Source organism: Spinacia oleracea, chromosome 3 (genome assembly GCF_020520425.1).
Source record: "Spinacia oleracea cultivar Varoflay chromosome 3, BTI_SOV_V1, whole genome shotgun sequence".
NCBI lineage: Eukaryota > Viridiplantae > Streptophyta > Magnoliopsida > Caryophyllales > Amaranthaceae > Spinacia > Spinacia oleracea.
Window position 1 is genome coordinate 44,558,653 of NC_079489.1, and position 16,874 is coordinate 44,575,526.

The 16,874-nt window shown below is 38.3% G+C and overlaps 2 non-coding genes across 2 annotated transcripts; both read left to right on the forward strand.

Annotated features, from left to right (window-relative positions):
- Positions 1-6,759: 6,759 nt before the first annotated feature.
- LOC130471072 (small nucleolar RNA R71) lies at positions 6,760-6,866 on the forward strand. The gene has a single exon (XR_008931757.1). It is a non-coding gene; the product is annotated as a small nucleolar RNA R71 (small nucleolar RNA).
- Positions 6,867-14,743: 7,877 nt separating this feature from the next.
- Positions 14,744-14,849, forward strand: LOC130471166 (small nucleolar RNA R71). The gene has a single exon (XR_008931828.1). It is a non-coding gene; the product is annotated as a small nucleolar RNA R71 (small nucleolar RNA).
- The last annotated feature ends 2,025 nt before the right edge of the window (positions 14,850-16,874 follow it).

A 16,874-nucleotide genomic window follows, 5' to 3' on the forward strand; every position in this document is an offset into this window, starting at 1 on the left:
GCACTCCCTCTCGCTCTCTCGCTCTCTCCTTCGCGCACAGCGCCCAGCCTCCCTCGTCCCTCTCGCACGCCTAGCGTGCTGCTCCGCCCTGCTCCCTCGTGCCCCAGCGCGCGCGTCCCTCGCTGCTCTACTTCTCGTCTCTCGTGCACACGCTGCGCCCAGCCCGCGCGCGGCCCTGCTGCGTCCCCCTTCGTCGCTGCGCACACACGCACACGAGTTGTGCGTTGTGTGTGTGTGTTCGTTCTTGTTCAATCTTTCGCCCAATCACTCTAATTTGTGGTTGTTCCGTGCTATAGGCCGGATTGGTATAATTCTCTTCTTCCTTACCTATTCTATTTAAATTCCGTATTTTAAATTATAATATTAATATTGTTTTGAGTAATTAAAATGCTGGGAACCGGTTATGAATACCGTGGTTTGAGGATGTGCGTGTTGTGATTCATTAGGCTTGTTTTAATTATTAAAGGATGAATTTTCAGATTTGTTTATTGAATAAAGAATTGATTTTTATGATAATAAATTAGTTTTATTGGGATTTTCAAGTTAGGATTTTTACCTAGACCTAATGAGTCATTTGATTAGCATAATTAGGTGATGATTTTAATGATGATAATCAATTATATTTTCAGATTTGAATAAAGGCTTAAAGTGTTGATTTTTATTGATTTTAAAGGCGGAAAAAATATGTTTTCGTACTAGGGATTGATTTTGCAAATTGAGACGTTTATATTATTGAAAAACGATTGAGTTATAAAGTTTAAATGAGGTTTTAAATTTTATAAAGTTGCTGGAAATTTAATGAACATGGAAATAATTTAAGTTTCATTATTTTGATGATAGGAGGTGATTTCTAGTTGAGTGCTCGTTATTGCAAAGTGGCCCCTACGCTTAGGTATTCAAGGTACATACAAGTCTAGGGCGACCACATTAATTGTCAAGGGACATTACATGATTGTTTATGGATGTGAATTGTATTTCATGAACTTGGTGAATTCATAGTTGATTTGGTGGAAGATCATGTGAATTATTATTGTTGGAATTATTGATTTGTTGATTGAACAAGCATGTTGGGATTATTATGAGTATGGATTTCATTGTCAATCATGTTGTTCAATATTTATGCATGTATGGTTTGTTTCACATGCAAGGGATGGATTATTTATTTGTATTCTATTGTACGGGATGTCTAGCATACTTTGAGCCAATTTTTCGTACTTCGTTGTGTTAGGTTATGATACATATGACAATTCATAAATCATGCGGAAAAACCATTAAGCCAGGAATACATATTATTTACACATAATCATTTAGCATAGTTTAGATGCATACTCTTTGTTGCGTGCCTTCCCTAGCTGCGCCCGAACCGAACAAGAACAAGTCTTTAGGACTCCAAGTGTCGTCCCTCCGTAGATAGTCCACAGCACGTCCGGATCCGCCTTAAGATTGACCAACTAGAATCGCCCTTAAGGTACTATTATTTTCGGCACTTTATAGGAAAATGTGTGACTGAATTTTTCTCTCAAAAACTCACTTTGAATACTTGAATTCTCTATGTAAATATGTGACCCTAGGCACCTATTTATAGAGTTATGGAAAAGGATTTGGAATCCTATTAGGATACTAATTTATTTAATTATAATCCTACTAGGACTCTAATTAAATAAACTAAATCATTTAGGATTAGATTTAATCATATGACAAATCCCGGTAGCTTTAGGATTCGAGTAGCACACAAACACACACGCACGCACAGCAGCCCACGAGGGGCGCTATGCGCGTGTGCGCGCAGCCCGCGAGCTCGCAGCCCACTGCCGCAAGCCCACACGCAGCCGCAGCCTTGGCGCGCGCTGGGCCTGCCTTGCGGTGGGCCTGGCGCAGCCTTGGCTGGTGCGTTTGTGGCGCGCTGGCTTGCTGGGCGATGGCCCGGCTTCGTGCTGGGCCTTCGTCTGGCAGGCCTCGTCCGATGCTAATTCGTACGATACGCTTCCGATTAAATTCCCGGTTCCGGAATTCATTTCCGATACGAACAATATTTAATATTTCCGATTCCGGAATTAATTTCCGTTTCGAACAAATATTTAATATTTCCGTTTCCGGAATTATTTTCCGATTCCGATAATATTTCCGATTCTGACAATATTTCCGTTTCCGGCAATATTTCCGATTCCGGCAATATTTCCATTTCCGATAATATTTTCCGATACGTACCATGTTTCCGTTTCCGGCAACATCTACGACTTGGATAATATTTATATTTCCGATACGATCCATATTTCCGTTTCCGGCAATATCATCGTTTCCGGAGTATTCATTTCTTGCCTGTGACGATCTCAGCTCCCACTGAAACCAAGATCCGTCGATTCCGAATATCCATAGATGGAGTATTTAATGCCATTAAATACTTGATCCGTTTACGTACTATTTGTGTGATCCTACGGGTTCAGTCAAGAGTAAGCTGTGGATTAATATCATTAATTCCACTTGAACTGAAGCGGCCTCTAGCTAGGCATTCAGCTCACTTGATCTCACTGAATTATTAACTTGTTAATTAATACTGAACCGCATTTATTAGACTTAACATTGAATGCATACTTGGACCAAGGGCATTATTTCCTTCACGTTGTACTATTTATTTTACCACATGTGAAGGGTTAGCTCATGTAAGCCACCGCACATGTAGGGTTCAGTTGGGAATATTTTGTATGAAATGAATTAGGATTTGTCGTGCAAAGGCACAACCCTCATGTTAATGGGCATGATGTGGAATCTCACTTTGGTGAGGAGGAACATGGTAGTAATTTCACAAGTTTCTTGCTTTGTTGATCACAAGTCCTAAAACATTAAAATAAGCTTGTTTTGGTTGATGTTTATTAATTGTATGTGTGAACGTTGTTGAGTCTTGAGTTCACCTTTAATAAAATATTAATAAACGCAAAGTGCAACTAGAACAAGCTTCAAAACTCTTGGAACGTATATACCTTGAGTACGAACAATGGGGGGAGTCTTGCCGGAAAGCTCGTACTCCTACTAATGATACAAGACGTTGTTTCATTTATATTATGCGCAGGAATTCCTTCGGTATGGCCCGACACTCGGTATGGCCCGATTTTATTATTTATTTTTTGGTGTATGGTTGGCTCCCATCACCTTTCCTTTATGGAATATTTCTTTGGCCCGTTCGAAGCTTATTCTAATTAAATTGTGAGTCAAGAGTCGAGTCAAGAGTTGAGTCTTGTATTCATGATTTGTTTGTTAATTATTATATGGCTTTTGCATGTTGATTAGTACTTAGTGAGTGATGCATATTTTAGTTTCATTTCACTCTATTCTTGTAAGTACTCAGCTTTTGCTGACTACATGCTTTGTGTGTTTTGGTCATGGCCTTCGGCTTAATGACCCTATGATGATCTATCTTTTGCACTTGCATTGATGGGGAGTAGAATAATATAGCAGGTTGGTAGATCGGAATCATGTGGCTTGGGATGATCGACAGAGTTGCATGTTTTCGTATTTCGAACCATTTAATAATACTTTAATTATGTTTGAAATGTTTGAACTTTTTATACTTTGGTTTTGGGCCGTCATGGTTCCAAATTGTAGGAGACCTCGATATTTCATTAATTATGTTTTTAAAAGTTAGTTGGCATTAATTCCGTTGCGTAATTCTGGTAAATAGGCTTAACCGTTATCACGGTGGAGGTAATACTTTAGTAATTCCTTTATTTTAAGTTGGAAAATGGTTTTATAAAAGCAAGGAATTATTAGGGTGTTACATCGACAGCCGCCACCGCCGCTGCTGCGTCATCTCCGACCGCCGTCCAACCACTCTTCATTCTCTCTTTTGGTTAATTCTTAACCCTTAAAACTAATTAATGTTTAATTACGTTTTAATGATTTAATTTATGTTTCTTGAATTAAATTTATGGTTTATTATTAAGTTATGAATTTTCAGATTATGTATTTTGCTGAATTAATAATTTAAATTTCAGATTATATGATCGAATTAAAATAAGAATTTTAATTATTTAAAGCATGAATTTCAAGGTTTTTATAGTTTTGAAACCATGGTAGGATGATTATAAGTTATTAAAGTTATTATTGTTATGATTTCAAACATGTTAAGTATGTTTTGGAGTAGTTTGAAATTAGTTATATTGCTGGAAATTTAAAGTATGATGCTTTGAAAAGTTTTCAACGAATTTCGATAATTAATTGAATAATTATGATGCTAGGAAATCAAATGTTCAAGTTTTAATGTTAGGGAATGTTCTAAATATGTTTAGGATGTATTTAGAATGCTTTGTTATTGTTGTGAGTGATTAGAAGTTGATTGGGAATATTTGTTGGTTGTTTTAGGCAGAGAATTCTCTTTAGGCGACTTTTGAAAGTGTTAAAGTGGCCTATTAGTTGTTTACACAAGGTACGTACATACCTGTGTGCTAAAAATGTGTGTTATCTGTTGAAACCAAGTTGAAATTTGTTGATGGACGTGATTATGTTAGAGTTTCATGTTTAATATGGTTGGATGGACATGTTGAACATATATATTTCGTTATGAGGATTATAACATGTTAGTTGATGATTGATGCAAACATGTTTGATTGGGAACACTAGATTATTTTATATTTATTGATTCAGAACGATTGATTTTTGTTCCCTTTTAGCTTTTCACTACTTTATGAGGGCCGAGGACCTTGTTTAGTAAGTTAAAACCTTATACCCATATAGAGGGGTTGATCAGTATTAAAGGAAAGGTTGGATTTAATCGGAATGAGTCTTGTTTGATACCTTTGTGATCACTTACTTAATTCCAAGATAAAAACAGTTGTGAATAAATGTGGATTGTATGCCTTATGTGATTGTTGAGTCATAACAGGGTTTCAATTTGTAAATTATGTAAAGTGAAACTGAGTAGCAATAACTTTAGACTGTGCACGTCTAAAGTGACGGACAAACAGGAGTTGGGGTTCATGGTGGTAGCCCATGGTCTTTATCTCGGACCGGATTGATCACCGTGTCCTATTTTTATTCAAATGTTCCTCGATATCGCAGGTCACTGAGGTTACGGAGTCGCGCCCGTACCTCGTCTTCCTTAGTGAAGCTTCTAGCTAGAAAACTCGGTCCATTGCCTATTTCAATTAAAATAATATTATTGCTATAAAAGTCTAGTCCAGTCTAGCCTAGTCTAGCCAAGTGTGGTCGTCAAATTATCATGTTTTGTCTGCCCTTACTTATGTCTAATAGTATCATGTTAGGATTGTTATTGTTTTAGTATGTAGTACTTAGCTTTGCTGATTACGTGCTTTGTTTATGTGTGTTGATCATGGTTATGCCTTATTGATCCTGTGATGACCCATCTTTGGTGAGCAGTCTCTAAGGATCAATAAGCGTTGCCATCTACAGGTTTGAAGATGATGCATCATTGGGATCGGGATTAGAGAGCTTGTATTTAGATTTGTTTTGCTAAGTGATTGGGTTTGTTAATTTGGACTTGAAATTTGTCGTACTATTTGTATTTCCTTATTTCCGTTAATTGGTTTTTTTTGGACTTAATATGTAATCGATTATTTATAAACCTAAAAGTTAGTTTTCTGTTTTCCGCTGCAAAATTCTGAATAAGCCGTTACGTTTTCACACGGGCGATAATGCCTTGATAATTCTCTACGTTTTATGTGAAAAAGTTATTTTAGAAAAGAGAGAAGTGTCGGGGTGTTACAACACAACTCATTAACACTCACATTTTCTGATTTATCACAATTCCTATCATTGTCTAATATTTCTTTCAAAAACTTATCAAATTTAGGCATTTGAATCAAAAGGTCAGAAAAAGGGATAGTTTCATATACCTTCTTAAAAGTCTCAGAATATTTCCCAAAATGCTTATCGAGCACACTCTTTGTCAACCTTTGAGGAAAGGGCACAGGGTCCTCGTACGGGGCTGGAGCAACATAAATGGGAACCTTTTCTCTCACACCCTTCTCCTTGATCATTCCAAGCACTTCTCCATCTTTCTCAACAAATCTTTCCACGCTCGCTCCATCATCTTTAAGAAAGATCGCACTACATTGCTCATTTTGGATTTTTGGTGGATCTCGAGGTTTTGATAAATGACTCACTTGTTGTGAAAGTTGAACAAGTTGGGTTTCTATCACCTTATTTTGAGCAATGAGTTGTTGGATGGATTTTTCAAAGTGCTCATTCTGCTTGGCTTGTAACTCAAATTGCTTGGTCATTAATTCTTTTTGTTGAACTTGAGAAGTAGCAAGAGTCTCCAAAATAGAATCAAGGTTAAGTTTAGAAGTTTGAGGTTGCGGTGGACTAATGGGTGACCCTTGTTGAAAACCAGATTGTTGGGTGAAATTGGTGTTGAATGGGTGAAAGTTATTATTTCCACCAGAGTGGTAAGTGTTTCTTGAAGTGTTTAACTGACAGTGAATTGGGGTATGTCCTTGCACCCCACAAAGCTGACACGAGGCAACCAATGATGAAGATCCAGCTCCAAATTGATCGATCTTATGTGATAAAGCATGCACAGTACTAGTCAATATAGTTAGAGCATCTAAATCATACTTACCTCCCTTTCTAACACTGTTCCGACTACTGGGATGATAGTTATCATTGGCTGCCATCTTCTCAATCAATGTCGTAGCTTCGGTTGGATTCTTTTCCGTGATAGAACCCCCTGATGCAGCATCAATGTAGATTTGGTACTTATGTGTCAGCCCATTGTAGAAAGTCTGGATAAAAAACCACTCCTGAATCCCATGATGAGGACACTGCCTTTGTAAACGTTTAAACCTTCTCCAAGATTCATATAATGACTCATCATCGGTTTGACGAAAGATGGTTAGCTCATTTCTTAGCCTGGCATTTTTCTCTTGGCCTAAAAACTTCACTAAGAATGCCTTGACTAGCTTATCCCATGTATAGAATGAGCCTGCACCTTAATCTCTCAACCACTCCTTTGCCTTATCCCGGAGAGAGAAAGGGAAAAGGCAAAGTCTAATAGCATCGTCACTTACATTGTTGATTTTCATTGTATCGCACTTCTCCAAAAAGCTATCAATATGACTTACAGGGCAATCGTTAGGTGAGGCTGAAAATGAATCATTTGATATGAATTGGATAAATTCGGGCTTCAGTTCAAAATGTGATGCAGTGACGGCTGGTCTAACGATACTAGAAAGTATACTGGTGGTTGTGTCCGGTATACCATATTCCCAACGAAATTTGACAAGTGCTTCACCACCCATTGCTTCCTTCTTCTTATTATGTATCCTCTTAGTCCCTTGCTTACGTGCAGTAGCATCGATTTCAAGATTAATAGGAGTCAAATTTGGTGAACCTGTACGTCGGGTGTGCATGCAACAAGAGAAACTGGAAACAAAATATCAAATAGAACAAGAATAATAGCCGAAGCAAATAACCAAATCTAATGTACTTAGTAAAAATAAATCAAAAAATAACTACTCCCTCCGTCCCAGATTAGTTGTTACACTTACCTTTGCACAAAGTTTTAAGTGATAAAGTGGTTGTTTGGTTATCAATTGTTATTTTATTGAAAAAGTAGATGTGATAGTAGTTAGTGTGGTATTTTTTTTAATTGAATGAGAGAGAGTGTGGGGACAAAAAAAATTTAGTGGGAAGAGAGAGACAATATGATAATTGTGAGGTCATTCCTAATTTAGAAGTGTAACAACTAATCTGGGACGGACGGAAAAGGAAAGTGTAACAACTAATCTGGGACGGAGGGAGTAATTTAATACCGTTAGTCCCCGGAAACGGCGCCAAAATTTGACAAGGCTGTCGCGTGCCTATCAAAAATAACCTAACTAGACCTCCTAACTATATAGTCGGTCAAGTAAGGGTCGAATCCCAAGAGACTAATGTATTAAAAACTAGCTAAACTCACTTGAATTAATACTAAGTAAGTAACCAAACAACGATTGAGAATAGATAATTAAACTAATTCTAACTAATGACGTACTTAATAATAAGACTAAAATCAAGGATTAAAAACACCTAGAGTTAAGTATCACCACTAGAATAATCAATGCAAAGATTAATTCCTACCCCAAACTAATTAAATAAATGTTCACGAGGAAAGGTAAACCTTATATAGTACCATAAACCTCTCCCGAGTATCAATGGCTTCCCTAATATGCAATCAAGACCTACTCCCGTGGAATCATGCAAATTAAAGACATTAAACTTAATACCATAACTCCCTAACAATCCCTTCTACCTACTCTCGGAGAGAAATTCATGTCCTTAAATGAAATATTCAAATCCGTCAAAACCTAACTCTTGTTACGATTAAAACAATGGAATAATAACAATACTAATCATCCCTAATCTAGTATTGAATGTTGTACAATCAATTAAGCAAGAACAATTAAACAATTAAATTGGGGATTTAAAGGAATAAATCATATATCAATCATGACTAGGGTTTACTTAACCCTAGATTATAAATCTACTCACACATATTAATATTAATTAAACAAACAAAATAATAGAAAAAGGAGAACATAACTAATGAACTATTAACAAAACAAAACAAAACAAAAGCAATAAACTTGTTATTAATTTAAACTTGAATGATACTCTTATTTCATAAATCAAGAAGAAAATTAAAGTCAACTCACGTAATTTAGCCAAAAGCAACGAACAAAAGAAGCGCATTCCAAAACTCTCGTCGCTGCGTATGCTGCGTCTCAATCTAATGTCACCGAAGAATTTTTAGGTCTTCTATACTACTTGTATTTATACCTAAACATAATAAGAAGTATACTAACTATTAAACTCTAGTAATTAGCTCATTAAATGTTTAATACCGGATCGAAATAAGAGTGCCACGACTCGGGTGTGGGATGTAAAGTAGGCCACGGGTACGCCGTGGTATTGGCTGCCCGGTGATCTTGTATTTGTCTTGAACTCTTGTTTGTATCACAATGTAAACACCTTGTAAACGTGGGTGGCTCCTACACATCATACATTCGTACTCACTCTACCAACATCTTCTCCGAGGTCTACCAACTTGAGCTACTTCCTACAAAACAAAAGAAAACAAACAGAGGAGAGAAACATCGAAAGCACTTTAAGATTAAAATATGAAAGAAATATGACAAACAATGGACTAATATGGCACATAAAGTGCGTATATTATTGAGTTATCATCAATATTCCATCCGTTCATCATCCAAATCAACTCATAACACTCCGAAAGCATCCAATGACCGTGAAATCACCTGAAACATTAAAGAGAACACAAACGGGGCATAATAGAGTACGACAACGATAACTTATGTAAATGTGACCCTAAATGCAACTAAAATGATATAAATGCCTAATAATGCAACCTAAATGTGCCTAAAATACCCTACACAAATATGACTCATCAAATTCCCCCAAGCTAGACAGTTGCTTGTCCCCAAGCAACACTAAACTAAAGATAGAGAAACAAGACGCACATGACTTTCATAAAACCATGGTAAGACCAACCTAACTCTCGAGCAAACAATCAAACAGAGTTATTGAGACAGAAATCTAGCTCGGATACAAATAGAACCACAAAACATCATGATCCACGATCGAAACAACCAAGCTTAGCCACAAACTATTCTCAATCAAGCTAGTCGTCAGCGCATACCTTGTAGAATATAAATATATGATGCAACATGGGGTAAGATGACAATAGCAAGAAACAATTTTCATTCAATCACAAAACAAACATGCCGATCAAGAGGTCTTTATATTAAGCTTGTAATGGGGCTAGGTAAAAAGAAAGGGTAGGGTATAATTTGGGAAAAAGTAAGAGTAAGGTCCAACTTAGGGAGTAAAGGTGAACTAAATGCGTCGGCATGATAATGCCAAAAATCCAACTCCATCGAACCATGAAACCCGAACAATCAACCAAGTTATAACCAAGGGGAAAAAACATAATATAATGTCAATGATCTTTCTTCATTCCCCTTTCCCTGCTTTCAAACTACATACAAAAACGAAAAACATATTTTTTTATTTTTCTTTGACTTTTCTCCTTTTTTTTCTCTTTTTTTTATGAAAATGAAACTAAAGAATGAAGTCGAAAGTACATAAATAAATCTAATGCTAACTTTTACAAGCTTGGGTGCCAACAATAATATACACCATTTTCGAACCACAAATCCAAAAATAGCCTCGAACCACGATATATTGGCTTAGTGTGCCAATCCATCAACATCAATGAACCCATTACGAACACCGAGGCTCCCCCAAGCTAGACTCAGGAAAAGTAACCAACGTGGCTAATAAGGCTCAATTTTTGTGGAGTTAAAAGAATAAAAGGACAAGGCTACAACATGGGTATGAAAGGCAGGAACTGATGTTTCTAAATTCGGCTGAAGGCTTCCTAAGAGAATGGCCTCTGTCATACGTGGCATGCGTGAGTTGCAACTAAACTACTAATGAATCTCAAGCCAAAATCATACGATAACAAGTCACATCAATCACACAAACACATAGTAAGGTGACCTACAAGATAATTGGCTAGCTATTCTTGACACGAGACCAACATCTTACCGCAAGCCATTCAATTGGTTCACACAATGCCAAGCAGTTATCAATGTATAGCATGACCGACTGAATTTCAGAATCATAACTAAGTTCAAAAGAAGCTCAAGAGAGTCAAGTAAAGCCCGAACATAGTTTGAAAGTCAATTGCACAATGGAGGGTATAATGACATATGAATGCAAAAAATGCAACTAAATTGAACAATAACACTAGGAAAGCAGTACATTTTTTTCGTTGCACGTAAACTCCCACCCCTAATGGATGGTACAAAGCGTACAACACCTAAAAAAGCAATAAAACTATACTAGAAAGCAATAAGGATAGATATCCCTCCCCCAAGCAAAACAAAACACAGTGCCCTCACTGTGAAAATAGCAACAATATACCTCAAACAAGGGAGAGAGATGGAAAGTGCTCACTCGTGATGAGCTCCATGATGTGGTGGATTTGGGTGAGAGCTAGTTGGTTTAGTTGTTCTCATGATGCAACAACCACAATATAAAATACTCCAATCAACCAAGACGGTGCATACTTCAAGATTCCACGATCAATCCCAACAAGCAATCCAAGCAATAACAATATTCGCTCAATGCTAATAATTCAAACTCAACAGCCAACGAGCGTTAATCAATCTTAACAAATAATCCATATAATATTCACAACCAACAATAACAATTCGAATTCAACAACCAATATTAATATCAAAATTCCCATTTTCTTTTTAAAAATTGATTCAAGTAAATAAAGTTTAGGAAGATTTGAAATTTTAATACTTCTTTGTGTACCACCAAGATCAGAAATTGGTTGCAAACTCACGTGAATTTCGCAAACGGACCCCAAGACTACTCAATTTGCCAATGCCCACAATTGAATTAAAAACCCCCAAATTGATTTCAAAAGTTAGGATTTAAATTCAAGAACCAAATAATGGTGGAGGTGGGAGATGGAGAGGTGAAGAGGAGGGAAGGTGGTGCGGTGGTACGTCGGCCACCGTAGTACAGGCGGCCGGCGACTGGTGGTATGAAGGTGGCGGACGGCGAACCGCTGACTGATGTGCGCGGGAGTGGAGGAAACTGGAGAGGCGTGGCGCGGTGGTGAAGGAAACTGTAGGGTGGTGCGAAAGAGAGGGAGGCTGGGTCGTCGGGGGAGTGGTTCGACGCCGGCGTAGCGCCGGTGAGGTGATGGCAGTTGTATTGGGAGAGAGAGGGTGGCGGGCTGGCGTCGGGGGAGGGAGAGTGTGCAGGCTGGTGCGCCGAGAAAGATGACGAGAGGAACGTAGAGGATGGTGGTGGTGAATGGGGAGGGGAGAATTGAAGGTTTCGTGGCTGGAGATTTTATTTTCTGTATTTTTTTTTTTTTTGAAAAGGGGTGGGCGGGAAATCCAGCGAGGGCGCTGGACGGCCAGCGGGCAAGGCAAAGAGTGTGAAATTGGAGCAATATTCGGCCAGCGGGCCCGCTGCCTACGCGCTGGAAAACGCGCACACGAGCAGCGACTGAGCGAGCGAGGGGGCTGGTTTGCGCGTGTGTTGGGGCGAGTTGCTAAGGCTTGTCGATGCATCAAAATTCTTGGAATTAACTTGATCGTGCACCTACACATCCTAAAAAAAATCAAGCACCACTAAACTCAAAAATTAGAATCGTTAGTAAAAATTAAACACAAAAAAATAAATAAGTAAATACGATTAAAGAGAAATTAATCTAAAAAATGAAATAAAAATATGAATTTAAGCGAACTCAAAGGGAAAAAAAATCGTTAGTAAAATCAAATGCAAAATAAATAAATAAATACGTACGATTAACAAAAACTAATCTAAAAATAAATAAAATTATGAATTCAAGTGAACTCAAAGGAAAAATATTTTTATTGTCAATTTTTTTTCAATAAATTAATCAAATAAAAATAAAATACTAAATTAAAATGGAAAAATAAATCAAAATTGAAATAAATGAAAAAAAATGAGATGAGGGAAAATTAAAAATCGGGTTGCCTCCTGATAAGCGCTCGTTTTAAGTCATTAGCTTGACTCCAAACCTCAAAAATCAAGCGTCGATGGGTGGATCGGAGAGATAGGTTGTCTCCAATTTTCCTATGAACGCTTTTTCAGTGTATAGCTTCAACCGTTGGTCGTTCACTTTGAACTTTGTGCCATGGAGTACCGAACTTCTTGCTCCAACTATTGGACTAGAATCAACTAAATCACTAGGGTAATCATCACCTGCAAACTCTTTCAAATCAAGTGCATTATTTAAAGAATTTCTAGAATAAGAATGAGGCAACTTAGCCTCAGAGGCAATCACTGAACAGGACACTTCTTGCATTGGACTTTTCATTTCATGAGACAAGTTAAAGGTCACCTTGTCATCCCCTACAGTCAAGGTTAGCTTCCCCTTCATAACATCAATAACTGCCCCTGCAGTATGAAGGAATGGCCTTCCTAAGATTATTGGAATTTGGTTGTCCTCTTCTATGTCAAGTACAACAAAGTCTACAGGAATATAGAATTTACCTACTCTCACGGGGACGTCTTCTAAAACACCTAAGGGGTATTTAATAGAATGGTCGACCATTTGAAGAGTAATGGTGGTACATTTCAATTCTCCCATGTTCAACTTTTTATAAATAGAGAGTGGAATGACGGACACACTAGCACCTAAATCACATAAAGCCTTATCAATGAATAAAGCACCTATATGGCAGGGGATTGAGAAACTACCGGGGTCCTTTAGTTTAGGAGGAGACTTGTTGTGTAACATAGCACTACACTCCTCAGTTAGAGCCACTCTCTCTACACCACCAAGATCCCTTTTCTTAGTGATTAATTCCTTTAAATATTTTGCATACATAGGAATCTGAGATATTAAATCAGTGAAAGGAATCGTTACCTCGAGATTCTTGGCCATAGCCAAGAACTTACCGAACTGTTGATCAACCTTTGTTTTCTGCATTCAGTGAGGAAATGGTAGTGTAGGTGCAAAAGAAGGAGAATCATTAACCTTCTCCTTGTCGCTCTCCTTCTCCTCTATTTCATTCTCAACACCTGGGGTTTCGACCTCTACATCCACAATCTTTCTTTCAACATATGCCTCTTCACTAGACTGATGATCACCCTTTGACTTATTTTGTCGATGAGGAAATGGAAATCGGGGAACAAAAGGGCGAGAATCATCAATAACCTTCTCTTTGACTCCTTCCTTCTTTCTTCTAGCCTCCTCTCTCCCCTTTTCGAGATACGCAAAATCAGTAGGTACCGAGGGGGCATCATATGTAGTACCACTCCGAAGAACAATAGCACAAGCACTCTCTCTAGTGTGATCTTGAGATGAAGTAGATTGCCCTGGAAGTTTGCCCGGTTGCCTTTTTGACAAAGAATCAGCGAGTTGAGCAACTTGGTTCTCCAACATTCTATTTTGATTCTTCAACTCCTTTATGCTCTCATCGTGATTCTTTTGAGCGATCTCTGAGGTCTTCTGCATATTCTCTATGAGCTTATACAGATCATCCATGTTAGGCTCTAGAGTAACATTGATATGAGGAGGAGGTTGTTGATAGCCATGGTGCGGGGGTCTATTAAACCCCGGGGGAACATTATGTGGGGCTCCTTGTGGAAATGGAGGCCTGACAACATGTGGGTGAGGTGGATGGAACTTTGGTTGTGACCATTGTTGTTGGGGTTGAGGGTTTTGAACATTGTTGCTCCGATATGAGAAATTTGGATGATTCCTCCAACCTGGATTGTATGAGTTGGAATATGGGTCATCGGGTTGCCTCTGTTGAAAAGCATTCACTTGCTCCATTCGCGTGGTATCCTGTGGACTATAAGAGCACTCATGACCAAGTGACCTTGGATTCCACATACTTCGCAGTAAGAAGTTGTCACTGGAGCTACACTAGACATGTGATACTCATTGGGGGAGTACCAGACCGAGGGGCCTTCAAAGCATCGATCTTTAGGTTCAAGGCTTCCACTTGTGAGGACAATAGAGCATAAGAATCAACGTCCATCTTGCCCCTTTTAGATGTGGTTCTGGTGGTGCTATAGTGATTGGCAGCAATCTAGATTGGCAAGGAAATCATAACCTGTATCCACTTCCTTGTCAAGAAAAACACCCCCAGCAGCAGAATCAACCGTGTTCTTTGTTTCATCTTGCAAACCATGGTAGAAAATCTGAACCAAGAACCATTTTTCAATATTGTGATGCGGACACAACCGCTGCAATGCCTTGAATCTATCCCAGGCTTCTCGGAGTGACTCTCCAGGTTCTTGCGTGAATGTAGTCAACTTGTGCCTTATTTCAGCAGTCTTGGTGGGCGGAAAGAATTCTTCCAGAAAGGCATGTGAGATAACACTCCACTCTGTCTCCTTGACATCGTTCAACCATGTTTATGCCTTATCACGAAGGCTAAAACCAAACAACATATCCTTCAATTGGTCTTGAGTAACCCCTTGGTGCTTCATAGTGCCACATAGTTGGTTGAACCTTTGCAGATGGTTGGTGGGTTCCTCAGATGGATGACCACCATATTGATTTTGTGAGACCATGGAGATTAGAGATGGCTTGATCTCAAAGTTGATTGCTTCGATAGTTGGCATCGTAAGCCCAGTCGGAACACTGCTCGAGGAAGGCACCCCATATGATTTCAGGCATTTAGACATCGTGGACTCGGTGGAGTATGTGAGTCTTGGGACCCTGACTGCTTCTTCTTCCGTTGTTTCTTTTTTAGTTGTCGAAGAATCTTACCAAGATCGGGATCGGGAGGAACCAAGGTACCCGTTCTAGCAGACCTGGGCATAAACAACAGACAAGAAAACGCAGTGAAATTTGCCTCAATTGGAACTAAAAGTTCCAATGAGACAATGGAAACATTTCAAACAATCAAACTAAAACTAATGGAATCTAGTCGTCTCCCCGGCAACGGCGCCAAAAACTTGATGAATTAAAAAGTGATACCGCAAGTGCATGGTGTCTGTTGTTAGCAGATACTTAGCAAATACGGGTCGATCCCACAGGGAGACAAGTTCTATTAGTTTTTGCCCAATTATACGAACTATTTCAATAAACGAAAGTTGAATTTGGTTTACTAACTAACGAAACTAAAGCAATAATATAAATGCGTAATTTATCAATGAATTAAAGGTCTAGGGCGTCTGTTCGGTTCACCATGCTTATACCAATCCAAGAACACAAATCAATCCAGAAATGAATAAACTAAGCCAAGTAACTACATGTTAATCCTATGGTCGGGTCTTAACACTTTCAATCCAACATATGCAGTACGGTCGTTAACATAATCAGAATTGCCAATTGCACCAAGCCTCTAAGAATATGATCTTTCAATTCTAATTCCTATTAGCTAGATAATCAATCCACGATATTGGCCAATTACATGAATCAACAATTAAAACAAATCAATTGGAATTACTCAATCAATAATCTATAAATTAACAAACTTTAATGCATAACATTCATGGTATAAACATGGCTTCCCTTACTTAGCTCTAGAATATAACTACTCGCTCATAATTGAATTAACAAGCATGAAATTAATAATAAAAACGAGATTCATAATCAAAGGACGAATTAATCTAAGGAACGAAAATATAAAGAAAGAATTAAAGCAAAAGAAATTATGAAAAATACCTTAGATTGATGAATTGAATTATTGAAAAGGTAGGGTTCAACAATGGAAAAGAAAGAGTAGAAAATAACGTGAAAAAGAGTTCTAAGGGAATTCTAAATCATAAGGGAAACAAAAGCATAAGGGAAAATAAATTAATTCCCTTGAAATATTTATATGCTTCCTAAATTCTAAACAAAATAGGAAATAATAATAATTACATAAGTTATCATTTAATTGAACGATCACGAGAAGCGGCGCAACGAACCCGCACGGAAGTCAGTTGGGCGGAGAAACCAGCGGCCCCACTGGTTGGTCGCTGGTTTTCGCGCCCAAGGAGAAGAGTTGGGCCATCGTCGTGGGCTGTGGGCGAATCGGATAGTCGAGCCACCTTATTTATGTCATAACTCTTGTTCTACAATGCCTATAGGGACGTGTGACCTGTGGTTGGAAAGATCTTGAATCCTACTTTCTAGTCCAATCAAAATCGTCTCATTCCGACATGTAGAGCTTGAGATATCATCAAAAGAGTGAACGCTTGTCCGTTTTGATGCTTAGAAAAATAGCGTTTAGCTTCGTTGTTGACTCAAAAGTATCCCTAGAGACATGTAATGATCCTCGAGTCAATATTCCATCCGTTCATCATCCAAATCAACTCATAACACTCAGAAAGCATCCAAATGACCGTGAAATCACCTGAAA